Source organism: Bradysia coprophila, chromosome III, assembly GCF_014529535.1.
Source record: "Bradysia coprophila strain Holo2 chromosome III, BU_Bcop_v1, whole genome shotgun sequence".
NCBI classification, from domain to species: Eukaryota; Metazoa; Arthropoda; class Insecta; order Diptera; family Sciaridae; genus Bradysia; species Bradysia coprophila.
This window is the reverse complement of record NC_050736.1, coordinates 2049527-2073109: the sequence shown is the minus strand read 5'-3', so window position 1 is coordinate 2073109 and position 23583 is coordinate 2049527. Positions and strand designations below refer to the sequence as shown.

Below are 23583 nucleotides of genomic sequence, written 5' to 3'. Positions count from 1 at the left end.
GCATCAAGAGTAAATAAAAATCAAATATAAACACCATACGTATAGTGCATGTGTATGAAAATGTATACATAAAAACAAAAATCTTATTGAACGGGAGAGCGCGAGTGAAATGAATGAAATATCCGCCTCTCTCGCATTCTCTTATTATTGTTTACGTTGTAAATTCTGAGTAGCACGTGTTTCCAGCTCGTATTATGCGTGTGCATGTATGTATTGTTAAAGAAAAACGGCTATAAAATACACATGAATTCCGATTTTCGGAGAAGAGAAAATAGAAAGAGTACGGAGAATCAGAGCCGGCAAGAAATTCGGAAAGAGAGAGTATCCAATGTTTGTATGAAAATAATCGAATATGCTGGATTTCGTTTTCAGTTTACTTTCAACTGCCGTAGAGACAATACGGACAGGTCGTGTGTGTGTTTCATTCGATAAAGGCAAAAACTTTTTTTTGAACTATCCACATTGTAAAAGAAGAGAATATATCGTGTGTATTGAAAACATGACTAATTCTTGATAAAGTGCCAAATTTTCGTTCACCGTTACACACCAGATATGAAATCATAATTTCGTTGATACTCGAAGTGTTTATGGCACTTGAAAATTGATTAAAAAGAATTTACGTTGAAAATAGTGCAACCGACAAAAGTGCAGTGAATGGATCACGTTCATACAACATTATAACAATAGAAATATAGAGTTTTTTTTTGTAAGTAATTAAAAAAGTTATCAACAGTTTTTTATATTAATTTTTATTATCTACAAAAGAGCTATAAAGAGTTTAATGATTCTTCATTATTTTTCAAAAATGTGGTAATCAGTGATATCGAAGTTTTAATGAAAAAAGTTTTCCGTTTTTCTGTGAAAACATGTAGCGAAAATTTAGTGTATTCACATACGTAAATATAACTTATGTACATAAAAGTGGAAGAAGTACAATCATTGGTTATACATGCTATGTGTTCTGGAAAATTAATCGGAAATTGTGTGTTTAGTTAAAGGATTACATCTCACTCTCGAATGCTATACATGCTAAACATATTACCCAAATACACAACCATTCTATTGGATACATTGCATCAAATTGCTGTGGATTAATTTGGATTATTAGGGATTATTTTAATAAATTACAATTGTTATTGGTATGTTTGAATATTATAATAATAATTAGATTTAATATTGTCTGTCATATATGGTTATGACTTGGAATTCATATAAAATTTAAATATTTGATTGGATTTTTCGGTTGGATTGAATTTACAATGTCTGTTTCTCCGTGAATGTATTTATACTGATTTTATCATGCCTTTTTTGTGTATGTTTGCATATCCAAATCAAAATAATTTTTGTTTCAGTAAAAAACCGAATTTTGTAATTCATATGCAATCGGACTTTTCGACGAGGAATATTCATTTTTTTATTAACGTTTTTTTCACAAAATATTTATACGATTGAACCAGAGCGATATATTCAAATCAGTCAAAGGAAAAATATTTCGAGTGCTCTTTGAAATATACTTTAGGGAAATGGGGAAAAAAAAGTAAATTTGCGGAATGGAAAGAAATAAATAACTGGCCATTCAATGTAATAAGAGGGGAAATTTTGGACAAGAGACTGAATTTTGTTGACGACGAAACGAATCGAACCGCTTTGTAAACAAAATTACTTTTTAAACTTTGACTTCCTTCATTGAGGAATGTTGTCGAAAGTATCTAACTAAATCGTACAAAGGACGAAAAGTAACCTTAGCGACGGTGTATTTGCTCAAACCATAAATGTGTCTTTTCACCATGTTTTCATTCATAAAAGATTTGAGTTATTCTGCCGTAAGAAATGAACAATTTTCATTAAAATTGTAGAGACAAAGTTACGTAGACAACTAACGAACTAACAAAAAGTTGAAAAAGAGATGAAAAACTTGAGAAGCTCTTCACATCACTTGCAATAAAATTCTGATGTGAATAATTGTCCTCGATGTGAGCACATAGAAGAATATTCAAAAAAAAATAATCATAAATTCTCTGTGCAGAATACTTTTTCGACAAGAATCGAAAATGTTTCCAGCGAAACCATTTAAAAAACTTCCCTAGTTTTTGTCCCATAATTTTGTTTTGAATAAAACCCTCTGACAGTGATGGGATGCCTTTACATCATGTCATCTTGGTATAATGTTCACAGGGCTTCAACACATGATCCACGAAAATCCACATAGGCTCCTCTTGCTGTAAAAATAATAATAAAAAAAACATTTCACTTTCGACTTATCTACATCGATTTTCAATTTGATGTGCCTTTTTTTGTAAGTCGTGTATTGCATGTACACCCAATCAACTTTTTAAAAAGAAATATACCAAAGCAATGGGAATAAGAAAGTTGGTAGTAAAAATATTTTTAATTTAAAATGTAAGTAACGTTTGTATGATTTAACGATATCGGCGATAAGTCAGCTAATATATGACTTTAAGTCGTTTAATGATGGACGAGCAAAACACTTATTAAACGAAACGTAGCACCGTTTCACGTTTTTAATGGGGGGACAACACTCGAGTGACTCTCCGATTGTAGATTTCAATGCGAGATTTGTGTGATAGTTTGTCTACACATTTCTTTCGATTGTGATGATACGAGGTAAAAGGTACTTTAGAAAATCTATTCAATCATTTTAATGCAAGACTACTGAAATGATATTGATATAAATGTGGACAGAACGGTTGAACGAGAGACCGTGATATTGAAATTGTGTTATCTTGATAGTTTTACGTAAAATTTACGTAAATTAGTTTCTTCTCATAATAATTCAGTTTTCAATAGAATTCGAATAAAGTCGATGACTCTAACAGAGTCAACGTTTTCAGTATTTAGTTCTTCGTTAAGTTGTTTTTGGGAAATTTTAATTTAGTGAGACTTGTAACGAAAATCTATAACGACTAGTCGGCACCAGTTTTTTTTTTGCTTGAACAGACAATGAAATTTGTCTGATTTTTTTTAGCAAATAAATTGGACATTGATATACTGATATGTCTTGATCATTCTATTTAAAAATCACTGAACCGAAGGTAGATAGGATGCAAAAAAAACTTGGGTTGTAATTACCAGCTTATTAGTTTGTATAAAACATCAGTACTGTACGAACAAGACGAACAAGATACGAGAAACATGAAACTGAAAATATATTTTGTTAATGTTATTGACATTAACCAATTCAAATAATTCAATTACAAAACCAATATAATCAATCAATGTTTAAGATGATTATGGACATGAATTTAATTTCTGTTAGTGTATCGAACATGATTATTTAAACAGCGAAGAAAAAATTCATTACATTAAAAATTATTCAAAAAATATATTCATAAAAATGATAAATGGGAATGATCTCTAAAGAACTTTTTTTTTTCATTTCGCTGAATATAGCACTGCATCTGTTTTTGTGTGTATCAGAGGAAAAAAATATGAAATTACATTCAGATTTACTTTACAATTTACTGATGATTGATAGTTGACTGGAAAAATGTTTATACAGAAAGGTTTTAGGAGAGAAGAAAAAAGAGCGCGTACAACATAACGTCGAGCTATAAAGATAAACCATATGTGCTAACGAAAAATTAATAATTACAAAATTATTACCTCACCAATTAATTAGCGGAAGATTGCGTTTTAGTAGTATCAAACACTATTATCGATTGATCGAATATACTTAGATCTAAAACGTTTCATCTGGCCGACAAAACCATCTCAGATATGCTTATACACACTCCTCCGACAATGGTAATCAAGCCGACAAAAAAATGGTGAAACTTTGAAGTGGATCCAGAGAAAAAACGTACTGTTAATTGCAAGACTACTTTCTTACAATTAGGTTCCAAACAATTTTTTTTTTTTTTTCTTCGATGCAGAACATTATTATAAGATACTTTGCTTCGTATTATATGCCAAAAAAATGTTTACTTTTTTTTATAAACCATTTTGAAAACCCAAAAAATAACGAAAAAAACGAATTGACGAAACGAAATACACTCCGGAGTGTATTCCGATTCGAATTTTCATGATTTTTTGCGTGTTCAAAGTGTTCTATAACAAAAATTAAACATTTTTTTGGCATATAATACGAAGCAAAGTATCTTATAATAATGTTCTGCACCGAAGAAAAATAAAAAAAATATTTGTTTGGAACCTAATTAGAAGAATTTTACAAATTGTTTGTAGCGGAAGTGGAATTGTAGCAGAAAAGGCAGAAAAGGCACTTAGATTAATTTCTTTACTGGGTTCCAAGTAAAAGTAATATTACAAACATACACTTAGGTAGAAAAATGCCCATAATAGGCCAACCAAAACCAAAATAATTTAATTTAACAAATTTTAATTTAAAATAAAAAAAAACTTAAAGTTCCATTATGGAATCAACAATCTATCGACGAATTTTTAGGAACGGTGATCCGTCGGTTAATCGGTCACACGTCATAGCTGGTGTTTCAGGTGCTTCTCCACATTTCCTGCAACCTGCTAAACTTTCTAGTCCCATGGTTAAATTTTCAAAGAGCTGTTTTAGAGCAGTTCAGTAAATATTTTGTCCTCTTTCCGGAAGGAAATTGGTTGAGGGTTCACATTTCTAAAGATTGTTACACTATAAGGAAGATCGTTTGCTGGTTGTGGTCCGGTATACTTGCTATCGTTACCTTCTCAGGCCAATCTGTAAGCTTCTTTGTTGCTAATGATACCGTGATGACCTGGTACACACGTAAGTGTCAGATCGTTTCGACTCGATACGTGGTCTTTATCTAAACATTTTAGGATAAGCTTTCCTTCAGGGCTGTATACGCTTTAATTACTCCAAAAGTTTCTGCCTGTGTGATCGATTAATACTTGCCCAAGGGGCAGGACACACTTTTTGAAGGATCTGCAGGAGTAACTTACATTATTAATCATCTGTTATCGAAAGCAACGGAAGTATGAGTGGTGACCGGCAGCTAATGTTCTCTTATATAATAAAATGTGTGTTGAAACAAATGAAGTAAAAGACACTACATCAAACTAAAGAAGTACCAGATATAATGATTTCGTTAGGGCGATCGAGACATAACTATGTGATATCGTTGCATCTCGCCCCCAACTAAGCCATTCCTATTTAACTTACAATTAGAATTATGAGACCTATGCCTGACATGCTACAATTATTTTTCTTTGTGATTTAAAATCAGGACGAAAGATTTTAGGTGTCTAAACTTACACATTTGGTGGTTCCACACATTTTATAATGCAATGCAGATCAAAGAAGCAGAAATCACGAAGTCTTCCCATTCATTTTGGTCAACGTGATGCTTTCTATCCATTAGACTCATAATAAAGAGACCTGTCACTTTACACCAAGGTATATGAACATCTGTTGCAGCATCTTAATTAAATTTTCCTTCTAAAACTTAATCAAAATCAGTCCTTATAAGTTGAGCACACTATTTATATACATTTTAAGCTATGGGTAACGTTACTGTGCGCGAAATGAAGAAACAAATCACAGTTTGTTTGGAACTGACTATGTAATTAAAATCTTGTAGTCGTTTAACAAAAATATTAACCTCTTGTGTCACACATATAAGATATATATCGAAACAGCTATGTAATAAATATCGCTTGTCAGATTTCCATATTCATATTTCCATTAATACACTAGATACACACAGGTACACACGTACAGTACCACATGAAATCGTGGCTGCATTTTTTACCTTTTCTTTCACTTAATTAACTGTCAAAATAATAGCATTTATGCCAGATTAGGAGAAAATAAAAATATAAATTACTTAAGACATTTTAACTGGTATTTTTTTTCTCTCTTTGAATGAATAAATTCAATAAAAGATACATTTTATTGAAGAGCAGAAATGTCTATTAAGCAATGGCATGTTGGAGCTTCTCTAGATTTGTTGATACCCGCAACTCAATGTAGGTGTATTGAGCTGTCAACTATTTCAAAACGACTTTATACACATATTCCAACATCAACGGTCTTTCTCTTCTCATTTCCATATATAAGCTGTTATTATACTTTACGACAATGCCACAATAAAATAATTAACTCAGTGAAAAAGAACTTACAAACTGAAATAGACAACGTCAGAGATTTTAACGAAATTATAGAAGAAAAAACAAAAGCAAAAACTCCATCCATTCTATACGCTCTGTGTTGCTGTGTATTAAGTAGTAATGTGAGCTGTTGGCTGTATAATAAGTCCAAGTCAATGATGCATTTCTTGCATTTATTGAGTGGAAATAAAACTGATAAAACCTGTTCCACAATGTACAGCATGCAACATGCAATATAGGCTTCAGCAATATTATTGCTGAGAACATGATTATTGAAGTACGTTCATTGCACATAGCCGCATACCGCTAATATCAAGATAGACGAAAGAATATTGTCAGATGTAGTGAAATATAAATATCGAAGAAAAAAAAACAAAGACTTTGTGGTCTATAAATTACGTCGCCACACACAAAATGTTAAAAGGTATTTTTAATGCTAGGTCAGCCTAATAATTTCTACTTTGCCATTTTATGAACGGGTAAAACATTTTCCGAAATGTGAAATGGTTTTTGATCGCTTTTTTTTGTCGGTTCACACAAAAGCTGGCACGAGGATTTTTGGTTTAGGAAAATACCATTAATGGAACAATGTTAGTATAGTCACTTGCTCTACCATTTTCAGATTAAATAAATCACAAGCGATAACGCAGAAAAAAAAAGTTTTACGGTCTTGCAGTGGTATTCACATCCACTTGAATGTACAGAATTATTCTTTATTCCTCGCATTTTTTTTTCGCTCTGCTAAAAGCAGTTCTCAGTAGGTGGTGATATTTCACTAAGCTGAAAACCCTTCTAACAATGTATACTATGTATTATGCAACTACCTAGTAAATTACTCCAACTACCCTTCCGCTTCAGCTAGAGATTTTCTGTATAAGTTCTATAGCTTTTTACACTGCTGTTTCTCACACAAAACATCTACATGTGGTATTATTCTTTGTCATATTGCGAGAGAAACTAGTACTTTATAGGGCCCCATTGTGGTGTATTGAATAGAATATTGTAATTTGAGTACGTAATACATTTGTTTAGGTCTGAAGAACTCAAATAGAGGTAATATATTTCCATTTTCCATTCTGCACCGTATAACAATCCTCCCGAACAATGCATCAAACAAATTTCGTATATATATACCAGACTAGCAGTTGATACGAAGACATATTATGAACATGAAGGTTTATAATGTGCACTCTCTATTATAGAGTTCTCTGGCTATGCCATAATGAGTGAATGTCGTTTTGGGTAATTGTTCTTGATGGATTTAACATTTCATGCAACTTGTTAGCCCACATGTCATAAAAAATGAATTAAACGAAATTTATAATGACACCATTAAATGCATGATATCAAAATCGGCTTTGCTATTTCTTGTCGTTTGAAAAGAGTTTTTTTTTTGTTGAGTGATGCTACATTCTATATGGATTGTGTGTATGCGTACATCAGTTAAGCTTTCTATATTCGACCATGCGGGGGGACAAGTGGTTTTTAGGAAATTGCGAAACAACGAAACTATATTGAGTGGAGTTTCATTTAATTCGTCTGATAAGAGGAATTTAATTCAGATTATCCGGATTTTAATTTCATGGGTTCGTAAAGCATGGTGAGAAGAAGTTACCATGAAATTGAGTTTATATTTTGATTTTCTTTTTGTGGCTTCTTATTATTTCACAAAACTTTTATATTATATGAAACGTAATGGGGTTATTAATAAGGCTTAATGTCCTCTCATAATAAGACGAACCATGTCAATATTTATTTAAATTGCAAATTGATGCGAATGAATGAACAAGCGAGCGTTGAACAGAATGAATGACTTGTATATACAATTTATTATCATAACAATTCACAGTGAGTTAAGATTTGTGTAAAATTAACATGAATAGAACACGTATCTGTCGTCGGTTTTATGTGACAGAGAGCGCTGTGTAAATAATTTTGCGTAAATTACGACTTGATTACTGAACATTTGACGCAAAGTTGTGAAATCAAGTACAGTGAGCGGTGATCATTTTTGTATTGAAGTTCGCATGTACCAGCAAGTATGTATTCCGAGACATATTCCAAATTACATTCATATTCATCACAAACGATCAAGTACTGAGCCGTATAAAGATTATTATGATCTTCACTCCGTTTACTCACCGTTTTGAAAAACAAAATAATGAAAACCGCTCCTATCATAGTTGTAACGTAAACGGTGAGTAAACGAAATTAAGTGTGGATTAAGCTTAGGGATGTGAGTAAACTGAGTATGGTTGCGCATGTAGTCATATAGCTCAATCTGTAAACAAAGTGACAGTTCAAGTGAGAAAAGTTGTATTTTCGCCCTAACTCTATGATTACTAACGGTAGACCAAAAGTGTTTGTTGCATTTTTGTTGTATTTCAGTACAAAATTTTTTGAAATTGTTGTATTAAAACAACACGTCTCCTAAGGGCTAAGGGAGAGAAAGTACTGAACGTTTCTAACTAGAAATCTCATTCGGATGATCGTCAGAAAAAAATCATTTTCTCATGATTTTTAGGTGGAGAAAATAAAGTTTTCATGCCTTGAAACAAAATTACAGAACTTTCCTCGTCATTTAGTACCTTTGTATGAAAAGTTGTATATATATGTGGACGCTAGATCTTAGGCACTTTCCCTTGTCGCCCTCACTTCGCTCAGGCTACAGTTCAATTGCCTCGTATCACACTACACCTAAGAAAAATATTAATTTACCTGGTGGGCTCAGTTGAAGTTAACTTCGATACAAAGATGACTGACTAAACAACAACTGTATTTCTATTTCGTTCTATTTCGTTGAATGAATATAAGACTATGAAGGAAACAATTGTTTTACCTTTTGAGCTAAAAGCGTATATTCCTTTCTTCGTGTTGCTCAATTATTTCCCAAAACTTATAGTTTGTGAAACAAGCCACATTTTATTTTAGTTGAAGACTTAATATTTAAATTAACATCTACAATTTAATAGTCATGTTAATTAGCCTATAAGACATAAGTACAGAAAAAAAAACAGTATAATTATTATACTTAAAAGCCATAATAATAAATAAACCCGTTGTATTATAGCCAAACTTACTATATACTCCAACTACTAACTGTAGCTTCCCATGGTCTAAATATAATATATGTAAAAAAATATTACCGAAAGTCACACAAGGAACATTTACAACATAAAGAAAACCAGCGAGTGATAGAGCCCCCCCTTTAAACAATCTCGCGCTACATTAAAATATATGTTTGGAAACATAACATCGTTTAAAACACTTGAAAACACAGAGTTAAAATAAATATGTAATTATAGAGATATAAGTACCACCATTTATAATTTGAATTTTCTTATTTGCCTCTTGTGAAGGTAAAAAATAAAGAAGACGAAGTACAAAAAAAAGAGAGGAACGAAACACATTGTTTCGGAATAAAGAAACAAACACGGGTCTAAATCAATACATGTTGTAAATAAAATATGATTTTCTTCTATATTGAACCTCCTCGTTTATAAACGTTAATATGTTATGCACAGAGGAGTTAACCGAATCATAAAACACACGTTCATCGCATGAACCAACATTTCTCTTCTCACAATTTAAATTCAAAATTCCACAATAAAAACGATATAAATTGAACATTATCTGAAATAACAAATTGCCTATCAACACATTTTTAGTACGTCCATTTAGTTATGGATTTTATATATTATGGTTCGGTCAATAACGATTATGTGGACTTGATAGAAGGTGAGGTTTTTTTTTGTATCCTTGTGTGATAGAATCGGTGATAATTTATCGACTGTAAACATTATATTGCTCAGTTCCTATTTTGTTCTGGTCAGCGATTTGACAGTAAAATCACTGTTATAAACTTAATACTAGTTTTTAAAAAAACGTCATTCAATACAACTTACTGTTGAGAGTACTTAATGCCAAACGAACCAGTTAAATTACCACCACATTTCTAAGAATATTAAAAACTTAATTGCCGGCATTGCAAGTTGCATTTCAAAAGTAATTATTTTTTGTAATAACGTCAAAACAGAACCTACAGATATTAAATTAAAAAATAAATTGGTAGAGATCGTTTAATTTGCAATATTCCGAAGAAAGAAAACCATGTTGCAAAAGTGCAAAGTGGAAATCGGCGGTTTAGATGCGAGATGCGAGTTGCGAGATGCATTAACAGTCTTTCTTAATAAGGTCATCACACGGTTCACGAATGAGGGTTTCACCTTTTTATTTAAAAAAAAAAACTCAGAGTGACACAGGAAGGTAAAAATGGTTCTTCTATACTCGTTGTATAACGTACTTCTGAATGACTTGAATACGTATTTATCCAGAAAAGCGGTGAATAAAGTCTTTATGTATAATAAATACGAAGAATATGTAAAATGCTATTGTATACTCTAATGGCATTGGCATGAATTAACTTCAAGTTTTGTACATTTTCTCACATTTGCAAATGTGAACCTTTTTCACAATTTAGAAAACTCTTAGTTCACTGTAACGTAACCTGATACTTTGCATGTAAATTTAAATACATTTTCGTTTTAATAACATTTCTAGATCAACCAACTTAGGTAGCGAAACATTTCGTAAAATGTGAGATCGGTTAGTCGTTCTTTTTAAGTCAGTAACTCGGTGTAGAGAATTTCTCGGAAGATTGAAAGGAAGTGAAATTATTTATTCTTAGGCCAATGTTCTCTTATATAGCATAAAATGAAGTCTAAAGAAGTTACAGATTTGATATAAAACAACAAGAGATACTTGAAGCAAAAGAACTAATAGATATAATTGTTATAAAATTAGCTAAATACATACAGGGAATGTGTTTTAGTAGCGAATTATAAGAAAAATGAAATTCGTATTTTTACTTGTTTCGACATTTTTCTATTTTTCTTCTTGATTGATAATCACATTTATGTTCCACATAAAGTGTATCTCTAAAGAAAATGTTAGAAAATTTGATATTCAATTTTCTTATAATTCGCTAATGTGACCCGTCCCCTTTCTGCATTTAACTACTCTATGGCATTTATCGAAGATTAAGTTTGTCTTTGTCTCCTTGAGGAAACTTTGTCTGTCTCTCAATCGATTTCTTTTTAAACGATTATTCATTATACACCTAAAACAAACATTATTGCTAAATTATCTTATTTTGAACGGCTCAACCAAAAATAAGTCTTCGTTTTATATTCCGGCGATGACGGAGTAATAAAGTACGATTATTGTTCCATCAATTTGAGAAGATTGCATTTAATCAAACAGCTTCAAATTGAACATGAACACCATAGACGTGGGTGGACATTATTTTAGCAAACGAAAAAAAAATGAAATCCCTAACAGTAGTTATTACGTATATATGCACGTTGCCTATCTCCTGACACCATCACAATGTCGTTAAAACGTTGATGTCGCTTATTTATATCAAACAAATTGCAAGCTCTCATCATCCTCACATTTCACAAATACAAAAAAAAAATCACGATAATGAGCAAACGAGCCATCGATTTTTCTATTTGATTTATGATGTATGTTATGTGTTTGCATGTCAAATATGTACAATGTAAACAGAAGATTAAATGAAAAAAAAAATCATAAAACAGAGAAAATACCAAATTAATAGTTGGTAATATTGACACTAATAACAACGGTGTTATTACAACACGGGTGTCATTTGACACGTATTATATTATCAAATATAAATTAGATGGTAGGATATTACACGAATGTACACACGATGCATAAATTAATGGATAAAAGTGCATGTGAAAGTTAAATAATAACAAGAATGACACGAAAAACATATAATAAAATTGATAATTAAATGATAAAAGAAGACAGGCCAGTTTGACAAAATTAAATAATAAAAAAAAAAAGAAGCGCTGGAACAACTATACACAACAAAACAAAAACATAATTTTAATTAATTGAAGTTAAATATAGCAATTACAATCTAATTGGTTTAAATTGTACGACTTCTTGTTGTTATGCTTTTGGCATTTCATTCTTAAAATGTTCCATCAGTCCCTTCAATCGTCCACATCGTTATTTTATATACATTTCCAGTTCGTAACAACAATAATGAAAATATAATTGGTTTTAATTAACAAGTAAAAACATGGGATTTTCAATTGATTAATTGGGGGTAGTATAGTGTTTGTATTGTATCGCTATACATGTGTTCGAAGACATTCAAGTCAGAATATTTCGAAAAACCGTCCGTATTAGCCAACACACCAACATCGAACAAAATCCTAAATTTAAACAATTAATATTGTATAAAGTGTAAGGTACCATCCAGTAACAGGGACTGGAGGGCATTCCCCGTTTACAAGTTGATGATAAATTTATTGTTTGAAATTAATTGCTTTTAACTTCTAGCAAATTGGCACAATTTGTGGAGTGAAAACAGTGCCCTGGGGTGCGATGATAAATAATTATCCATACTTTGGGGTTATAAATGAGATGACACTGTTGTTTACTTTATGACTATAGTCCTATGTACAGTATCCAGCAAAATTTATATAATAATAATAAAAACCGCTATAACACCATACAGTTGATGTGTCTAAATTTAATAATTTTCATCTTGTGTACACTGGAAACCATATTTTATCGTTTTCATGATGGGTATGATGGGCTTGTTAGTTTTGAGTTTTGAAGAATTTATGTGTGTCGTGATCACGATCTCAAACGTTCACGTTGATGATACGAATCTATCTGTCATTTTTAGCTGTAATAATTCATCATTTTAATTATTGAGTGGGCGATATAACCTACCTAATCTTTTGAGTGTGTTTTTATGACGTTAATTATTTTTCTTTTATGATTTTCAAAATAAAAATATTTTGAATAAAAAGTCTTTTGCAGATGAACTTTTACGGTCGATGTGAAACGTTTAGTAATTAATGTCTCAATACGGGATATAGGTCGGTGTGCTGAAAGGTTTCATCTATCAGTGGAACAATGCGCGTTCGTTAAAACAGCATTTCCAGTAAAATATTAGGTCAAGAAATTTTTCAAACTGATGTAACGAATCGATTGTTATATTCAATATAGCAAACGATTTAGATTTTGCTTGTAAGAAGGATTAGATTTCCAAAAATAGCTTGATTAAAGCAAAGACAAAACGTGTAAAATTCAAGTTGTGAATGATTCCCGGATTCAAATCGATTTTTGTTTTTCTAGTATTTTTTAGAATCGCCCAAACCCAACCTACAATGTTTATATATTGACTCTTTTAATAGTAGGCTACTTACACACATTTCACTTCACACTGTGAAGTATGTTCAAAATTCTAAAACAATTCTAAGCTTAAAATGCATGAAGAAGTCGAAGTACATAAAATTGAGTTATTTGTACCATTAAGTAACGTTCGTAAAATTGAAGAGACTGAGAAAGAATACTTACGGCGTCTTATAATCACTGCCCTCGCGAACAATTATTTAACCGAGAACAACTTGAACCATCACTTTGATCGTGTGGTACGTCAACATCGTTCTAAGATAATTAATGTCATCAAGTCTGACCTGCTGCACCGATATTATGGGATGGGAGCTCAATTGACGAATGAATCCATATGAATATCTTTTTTGTACGTGTGACAAAGACTATTTCAAATGAAGTGCTAATGAAATTTATAAAACAGAACTTGTGTCTAATAAATTTTTAAAATTGATAAAAATTTCATCTCCTCTCGATAATGCTAGTAAAATCAAGCGGTTGAGAGAGTTGTTATTAGTCCTTTATGTCGCAAAATTTATGCTAAAACCATAAAGTTATAGATTTTGTTCCAAACGCTGAAAAATGGGTTGAGTGAGATAAGTAACAGTTCTAATGATTATGACGCGATACGACTTCCGTCTATGAAAGGTTATAAGTACTAGCAATCAGCATGCAGAAGTGGCATAATCATATGTTATCGACAACGGCGAGGATAAAAGTAAGCAATGAGCTTTGCTTTGTTATCACATATAGTAGACCTTATATCTATTCAAATGAAGTAGAAAACTTTCTATTAAATACAGGTTCGATACCTTTAACAGATGAAGTAGTAGATGGAACTTTACCGCGATAAATTTGCTATTTCTAAAAATCTGTAGACATTTATCTAAATACTTTACATGAAGGCAGAACTATGTTTTCAAGACAATTGACTTGTAACGGACGGTTACAATAAATCCACACAAAAAATATTTGAATTATTGTCACAAATGATGCGATCCATTCCAATTAATTGATTCGAGTTGCTTTCCCATAAAACAATAAAAAATGTCCATTCCATTTCTAGGCCAAAATCGTCAACGTATTAATAATATAAAACCGAATTCCATTACAAAGCATAAAATATAATTAACAGCAAAATATAGAAAAACACAAAATAAACACCAGCGCGTATCAATTAACTTGTTTTTAATTGAAATTCATTCAACATTGCATGTTCAATTGTTTTATCAGATAAGTTTGGTTCAACTGTTGTTTACGTCCATTTATTTGTTGATGGCTTGCGTCTATAAATAATAAAGTACTAGGCTCTATGCTCAACCAGAATATGAGAACACAATGTGTACATTATGTGTGGTAAAATAGAAAAACAAAAATTGTCGTGGTTCGCAATAAAAATTTTGCATTTTCCAATGTATTGCATGTATATGGTGTGTGTTATGATAACAACATTTCTCTCTTCTTTTTTTATATTTATTTATATATAAAAAACACGACCAAATGTAATTAAAACAAAGTGAATGAAAAATAAACGATTCGATACGATACAAAGTTGTTGTTGTATATTTATATAAAAATAAATGAAAAGGCAGGTACTTAATTTATGTATTGCTGTTTACCGCACTGATATTGATAAATACTTTTTCATCGTGTTTAATTTACCGCCGCATCAGAAATTTCATATCAATGGAAAAATATTATTCACCGAAGACATGGGGAATTGATATGATATGCGAGGCATGTTTGCAGAAAAGTGAGTCGGCAATTTAGTGAATTGTGTGATGGTGTATGGAGATAATGAAAAGGGGGAAAACAGATTTTGAACAAAAAAATTAATTACATCCAGTCAAAATATGAGATGATGTTCGAAAGATAAGGGAAAATATGCGAAAAAGCATTAATTATTTTAATCATGCGAATATGATAATTATCAAGAATTAGTTGGCTGGTATACGCTTTTTGCATTTAATAAGTACATTAAGCCATTTCAGCTCTGCGGGAGATTGCTTGCAAAGTTAAGTGCTTCTTTTAATTTATCTTTTTTTTTAAATATCTTCAAGTATAAATCGTGTGTACTAGTTTAATCGGAATGGGAATACGTTGCCAATCTGTATCTTCGCAGTACAAATTTGGATCCGTTCCTGCTTTCTAGTTGATTGAATAATTCCCTCGAAAACTGTTTCTAATTCAGAAATTTCTGTTTTTTAGTTTTTCGAATTTGAATTTAATATTTCGATTGTTATCTGAAGACATTAATCAAATTTACGAATAGTGTACAGCGGTAGTTGACCTTATCGACATTAGAAAAAAAAACATATTTTTCTGATAAACATTATAAATCTTTACGAGACAGATTATAAACCTTGTAATTTGTCGGGGCAATGCATTCAAAGGTTGAAATGAATCCGCTTCTGTTGGATTGATTAAAGATTGGAAAGTAGAAATTTCGAATGTAATTCAAGTGGACTTTTGGGAACCGGCCGGTAATCTGTTATGGCCTGGCGAACGATCCGGGTTGTGACTGTGAGGCCCAAAGTCTGAATGTACTCTGAGGGCATTTTCAGACAATATTAGAGAATTAAATGAAGTGACACCTGGAGTGCGTGAGTGGCTGCAACGTCTAGACCTACAACTGTAATGCGTATATAGTGATTTGCGATAAAAATTTGACGATCGTGATTTTTAATCTTTGATATTTTTCTTTGTACGACTTTGTAACTTACACATACGATAAATAATAAATCTGTTATGGACAACACTGACCAAAACAAATGATGAACTCTAACCATGTTCTTTGGAATAGAAGCTTAATAGAACAAATGAAGTACAAGATTTTGTAACAAATATGCGGATCCTGCACTCACGGAATAACAAATCTTTTATCGTCGGTTATCAATAACGACCTCAGGCATAAACGAAAAGCACAGACTAACGCGGTCTTATAGAAAAAATATTGTTCCAAAAATGAAGTAAAAGATTTGATCAATCTTTTGAAAGTTCTTCGATCAAATAAAGTAATAGATCCTATAGCAATGCTGTTACTGATATACTTGTCGACTGTGAAAGGTACCAGATTTCCTGTTGAAAGATACTTTTTATGTGCCAAAATATTTTGTTTGTATTTTTACTGCTTTTCATTTTTAAAATCAATGAAATTTTATAACTTAAATATACTGTGTCCCGTAAAGGTGAATATGTTAATCATCAAACACATAAATTCATTTCAAAACAAATCAACAAAACATCGTGAAATCAGAATTTATGACTCATTTCGAGTAAAAAAAATGTTTTTTTTCTGTCGTAGGTTTCCACTAAGACTAAGGACTATAATTAATAAAGAAATAACGCACACAAAAAACGCAAACAAAGATAAATCAAAACAAAAAACTTTGCCATCAAAGAGAATAATTTCAAGAAATTCCTTTTCAGTTCTTCTTTTTTGTCTCACTATCCGTTTTTTGCTTATTATCTTTTTGCCACATTAATTCATTAGAACATAAATTTTGAATATTATCTACAATACATGTAATATCCATAAATATATTAACATTTTTATTATTTATGACTTTCTGTCAAATGAAATTTTTTTTGTCTTAAGTTTCATCATGCTCTTTTAGTTGGTTAGTTCATTTTGAAAATAAAGTTGGTTGTGCTCGGGCCACTCATCTCATCAAATGTATTTAAAAGAAAAAACTTTTTCAATTTAAATATGCAAGGGCAAGGCATATAAAATCATAAAAATTTGTGAAACATGATCTGTCTTTTAGCAGTCTGTGTATTTGAATTGTGACTGTGGTCCCCCTAAGAAATTTGATCTAAAATGATTTAGAAATTTCTGTTCTTCGGTTTTTTTTTGTTTTTAAATAAACAAAATATCATTTTTAATACATTGTATAAATAAACTTCATCGATGCAGTTCTCGATGATTGTTTGCAATTACTTTGCTAGGCAAATATTGCGGAAAAGATTTTGACTTTGATGCATATAATATTAACAAAATCAGTCGGTACTGAGTATTGAATGAGTCATATTAATGTAGTTATCGTGATATTGTAGGTGTGCGAAAGTGGGATGTGTTGAGTTCACAGGATGCTCGCACTATTTAAATTTATTTTGTACGCAATAGGAGAAAAACATTGAAAATTGATTTTTGTTTAAACTTTACGCTTAAATGTTTTGTATTATACAAAGAAAAGGCATGTCTGGTTTAAAAGGTGATGGCTTTATAGGTTCAATAAATAATATGATTTGTTCTTTGTTATATCGAAGGTAGAACAGAATTATATTTTAAAAACTTATTTCTATTAAAATAAATATTTTTTATTGTTTCCTTTTCTGTTATTCTTTATCCTTTGTGATCGTCCATCCCATTTTTATTAAAAATTATGACCATGACTGACCTTTCCCTAACGTAACCATTTTTTCTATCATTCATTATTTAAAATGAAATCAACAAAAATATAAATCAAATTTTCCACTTAGAATTTTACCATTTAGTTTATTATTTGAATGCACAAATTTTTAACACAATTGCATTTCAGTATATAACGAGAGAGCTCTTATAAAAATTCAATTAATTTCGGAAGGGGGTTAAAAAATTTTATATCATAATCCTCTAACCAGCGGTTCATCTATTCACATACATAAAAAATAGAGAATACAAAACTTAATGGTTCATTAATTTCATTTTTTTTAGATTCGAATTTAAACCGATTAAGGTATATCATACAGTCTGTATGGCGATATTATGCTCACTAGATATGTCATGCATTTGAAATTTGTATTTTATGTACATTTTTCTTGTTCCATTTTTTTCTGTACCATTCATTTATTCTTTTCTGTAAACAAAAATTAACCCGAGACTGGTTTCAAATAAAAATTTATATTTTAATTTTCCACCGTGAAATTTGATGGTAATGATTCTTTAATGCCACACTACCATGCATGTATACTATGTTCATAGTCAAAACTTCAGCATTTTATATATTACTTACATACTCAAACATATCAGTAACAACCAGAGAGCCCAATATAACGCACAACAATATAGTGATTACATTTTTTTTGTATTTAAAAAATACTCACATATATGTAGTATAATATAGTCCTAAAAATAATAATAAAGGGAAAAAAAGTTTATTACAACACATGCCTTCACCGTTGAAATTCAGCTCTCTGACAGTACAATGGTATATATCACAAAAATAATAACATACATAAGAGAACTGTGAAGAACCAAATAAAAATGCCGACAGAGGGATATGTATATATATGTTTGAAAATATACTTGAAGGGTCTGGTGTATAGGGTAGGTTTTTTGGTTTTTAATTTTAAACGCCAAGATGCATCAGTCAGATTGAGGGTTATTCATTCCAAATACCAAACCGTGTACACACATAAAACGTAGGTACACATTGATGACTATTATACGTTACATCAACATGGCATGGATATGTTTATAAATACAGTTATATGTATAATAAATAATGTATTATTGTAGTAGCACTCAAGAACACTGAAACGGTTTTATGTTACAGGGTGAATCATTGTGCAATGTATGGTGTCAATTAGGTGGAAATAACATGCAAGAAGGGGACTTTGTGGATATGCACAACTTAAAATTTTCGTCTCATATGTGTACATTTACACTCAGTGTTTCATATTCATCCCTAAGCCTTATTTTACAAAACACACACGGAGAGTCTCGTTACTACTAAAGTTACATACCATCGTCGTCGACGCTTGGTATGAGAGAATTAATATTTAACAATCATTTCTTGGATACACTTTTAGATTAGGGTCTCACGGGATTATAAATGTCGATTTCTTTATTGATGGGAAACATTGCATCACATACGAATGCTATTCAAAAGCGAACGACACCGAGGAAAAAAATATGTTTCCACAGTAGACATTGTCGAAAAGTTTCAAGTTGTTTTGAAGGAAATAGTTCATAATGTGGTTCCATGGTTGATGTTTTGACTTATTGTAAATTGATTTTTTTTTTCTTCGTTCATCGAAATAAACATATGGTCACCAGCCAATGCATGGTATAATTAAGAAAATGGATGGGTTTTAAGTGCATGAAGAAAACCCTATATGGGGAGCGAGAAGTTAATATCGAATATTGAGTTGATTTTAATATAGCATGTTCGTCAATATAAACAAGAACAAAGGGATTTTGTAGCGCTAGCTTTTATGAAACACATTTTACCATAAAAAGTGACATGAATTTTGTATCGTAACTCGAAACATTGAATTTCACTTCGATGAAATATTGTAAACAAAATTTCAGAGTCAGACGATTTTGACATATGCAATTGGTAATCGTTTCTTATATAATATTTAATGTGCTTGCCTGCACTGACAGTAGCATTAAAACATGTTAAGTAAAAATAAAAAATAAAATTCTTGGTAGAGGAACTGAAGACAAGAATAAAATTGCTGAAGACATATTACACTCAGCAAAAAATAAGGGTTCACATTGTTAGCATCACTTGAGATAAAACAGACAATTCAAAAATTATCACATAAGTTTCATATTTGGCAGGATAGAAGCGTTCATATTCTCAACTTAAATAAAATGATAATTTAAAATGCGATCCGTATTTTATTGAAACCTTTTAAATTGTTGGTTTTTTTACAATAGAAAACTGTTAAATTACCTTCACCGTATACCTCAATATATAAGGATAAAAAAACCAAAACATTCAATTCATGGTGCACACAAAAGTATAAGACTTCTAACATTTCTTTTGTTGCTAAAATTTTACCCTTTCGAAAATGAATTGGTGCATATAGCAATCTACGTTATTGAGGGGACGTATAGTAACACCTCTCTATATATATACATTTCAGGGGTGCTACGGGCAATTCAATTGAAAAATATACGCGGACGTGTTACTGCAATCTACCTCTTTTGTTTGTCCTCTTCGATAAAAAGCAGTAGCTCATTGAGGATACCATAAATTTTCGCATAAAATATTTCAAATACCCGGAAAAATAACGAACCAAATAAAAAAACGTAAAATAAAAACTAAAACAATGCAGACAATTTGGCCATTTACAACCAACGCTCGATTTCATTAACACGCACATCAGATATAAACAGCGTTGCATTGAAATTAAAAATGTGTTTTGAATATTAAATGATGAATTGGTTATGCATGCAAACATTAAATTCACCTTTTTATATACAAAATATTTATTTTGAAAAAAACCACAACAACAACAGTGCTATTATACCGTTCAAGCTGTAATGAATGAAGTGTGTTGTAAACTACGCCAACTTAAAGATGACTATATAAACTTTATAGCCAATTTCGCCTGAAAATAAATCAGATTGGGCGCTTATACATCCAATATAAGACCGTTCTAATGCCCAAAGCCATCATCGTTGTACAGATGAAATGTAACAAGTGAAAAGAGCTTTCAAAGTTGTTAAAGTTTTGCCGAGTTTAGAAATTGAACATCAAAAAAATGATACCATTGCTATTGAACTGTTTCGTGTCGTTTTCCACCTGAGTGGGTACAGAGACACAAGAAAACCCGTATCCACGAAATGCGTGTACTTTACGAATATTTCAGTTTGTGATAGGCGCCCGTCTCGGTTAACGAGCCTCTCAGCAATGTATGCAAATTTCTTAATAATAAACGATTCAGAAATGACGAAGAGAAGTTAATGTACATGTTTGAGTAGTTAATTCATTTGAATATAGAGTCAATGTACAAAGAATTTAAACAGTATAAAAAAACGAATGATAAGAAAAGAAAAATGTTTTTTTTTGTACAAATGCATCTGCAATGTTCAGCTGAATAACATTTCTTGTTTGGATTTTGATAAGGAGGACTTTGTAGGAAAAAAACACGCTGAACTAATAGTCTAGTTCAAACAGAGTGTATCTTTTAATAGCGAAAGAACTTTAGTCAAAGAATAAAGTGAATGAATGAACGGTGAATGTAACAATAAAATGTTTATGGACGAGGGGTGTATAATGTCAGGTGTGAGGTCGAACACATTGTCGCACCTTTCTTTCGTTGAAATCTTTACACAACACGTAATTTTACAGTGTTATTTCGTGATGTTTTGATGTTTTTTTTTTGTTGAACTGAACAACAATATCAACGAAATGCTATGCACGAGACATGATTTAGAGTATATTCACCGAGCAATTTATGTCATGCAATGTGCACTATATAAACCAGACATGCAAAACTTGTATTAAATGCATAAATTCTAAATTGGAACAAATAAGTTTTGGATCGAATTTTAATAATTCAAGCGTTAACTAGAAGCCCCTCTCATCCGTTAAATTTCATATTCATTGAACCACAGACACACACAAAGTAGTGCATGACCTATCTATCTATTATCTATAAGTAATAATTTCCAAACTGACACTTTATAATAATTTTCTCCTTCGATGAAACCAGTCAGACAGACGATAGGAGTTTTGAAAATGTTTTTATATCATTTTAATATTACATTCGTACAGCATTCTTGAAAATAAAATAACATTCCCAAGAAATAAATTTTCAAAAAGCAATAAATTACAATCATCCTCGGGACCGTCCCTTTTTGAAAATGCACATTTCGTTTAACTCATTTATCTTTTTTTTTTCTCCAAATCCCAAAATATTTCCGCACCTTCGATGGAATTATAAAATTAGTCTTCATAAAGTGGAGTAATATTTTTTTGTTAGACGTTAGACATGGTAAAGATAGAGTGGTGTATGATGTGAAGACGAATAAGATAAAATGATTTTTTTTCGGAAAAGACTTGTACGTAGTGTAGGTATAGATTGGTCGACAAGTTTGTTTGTTTACTTAAGTATTTAAAAAATTTGTTTGAAAAAAATGTTAATAGCAAAACTAAACAACAGATAAATTTATTAGTAAAACGTCTTTCACGACTATCTGTGCCGTGGCGACGCGTCGACATTTCTATATGCGGTGTATAGATCTAAAAGATACATACGAACCTGAAAGCGTACTTAAGAAAATTTTATTTATTGAATTCTCTTCATATTAATTTCCACTCTAACAGCATGTCGCCCCCCGGATACTAGTTCTTAAGTCTCAAAGTCATTAAACACTTATACCCACTTTAGTGTGTTTTCTTAGACAGATAGAGTCAATTCTACTTCCTCGCAACTGTATTCACTTCGAACGTTTTTTGGATTGTCAGATTAGATTTGGTTCAGAGGAAGAGCCAATATTAGAAAGAATTTTTCGAAAATGTAATTAAAACGTAATATAACGAATGTGACCGAGAACCAAACATATGCCCGGCTCAAGTGCCTTTCGGCTTTTATTACGAAAAAAAAAATGGATTTCGTATTAAATGTGTGTGCACACACATATGCATCGCACTGTGACATGAGTTCCTAATTAAATATGCCGGGGCAATGTGTTCATGTTATTCTTGCATGAACAGTCATAAAAAAAAATTGTTTCATTCGAATTTAACATTGAGCAAATATACAACACACTAAACTCACGTTGATTTTCAAGCATACACATACCAAAAACCTTTTTATGTTTTAAAATACTAAAAATAATAGGCGCCTTGTTATGCAACAAACATCTGTGGCTTTCGAATTATATTTTAAGTTTTCTTTTGAAGGATACTTTGAGTACTTCTAATTGAACAATAAAAAATTTTCGATTTTTTTTTTCACTTCGCCTTTATTGTTCTGTTGAAATACATATTTTCAACCGTCAATTTGAATTTATTTATATGATGGATGAAATAATATTCAACAGCATAGAAAACCTCAATGTAAGCCAATATGTGACTTTGTGGTTTATATTATATTATAATGAAATGTTCGGAATGTGGAGGCAATTGTTTCATTATGAAGGTTTTGTTAATAGTAGTACTTGTATTCGGACAATGATTAAGTTTCTGTTATATGCATATGCCACTGGTTATTATATTTTCAAGTCATCCAATATGAATTGAATAATAAAAAAAACAAACGGCAAATGTTTTGAATATTTGTTATTTGATGTTAAAATATTTTTTCTTTCTATTTTCAGAAGTCAACATCCGATTTAAGCATTTGCAACAATCGAACGAGCTTGATTTAGAATATATTCAAATGTAAGTTAATTTCTGTCCATAAAGCAATTCGTTTTGTTTCCATCTTAGACTGTAGTTGTTATAAGGAAGAGTAAACCGTTAGTCTCCTATTTGTTTCCAATTATTTTTTAAAAACAAATTTGCTTAGTAATCTCTTTCCACGGATTTTCTAATATTAATGAATGCCAGTGATGCATTT

At 31.1% G+C, this 23583-nt stretch overlaps 1 protein-coding gene across 2 annotated transcripts in view; it reads left to right on the top strand.

The window, feature by feature from the left end:
* Window positions 1–376: 376 nt before the first annotated feature.
* Window positions 377–23583, top strand: part of LOC119075735 (netrin receptor unc-5) — a 75858-nt gene continuing 52651 nt past the window's right edge. For both annotated transcript variants that reach the window (XM_037182287.1, XM_037182279.1), the window contains exons 1-2: window positions 377–1139; window positions 23342–23405. The gene's annotated coding sequence lies outside the window, so the exon portion shown is untranslated. The remainder of the gene's footprint in view (window positions 1140–23341; window positions 23406–23583) is intronic.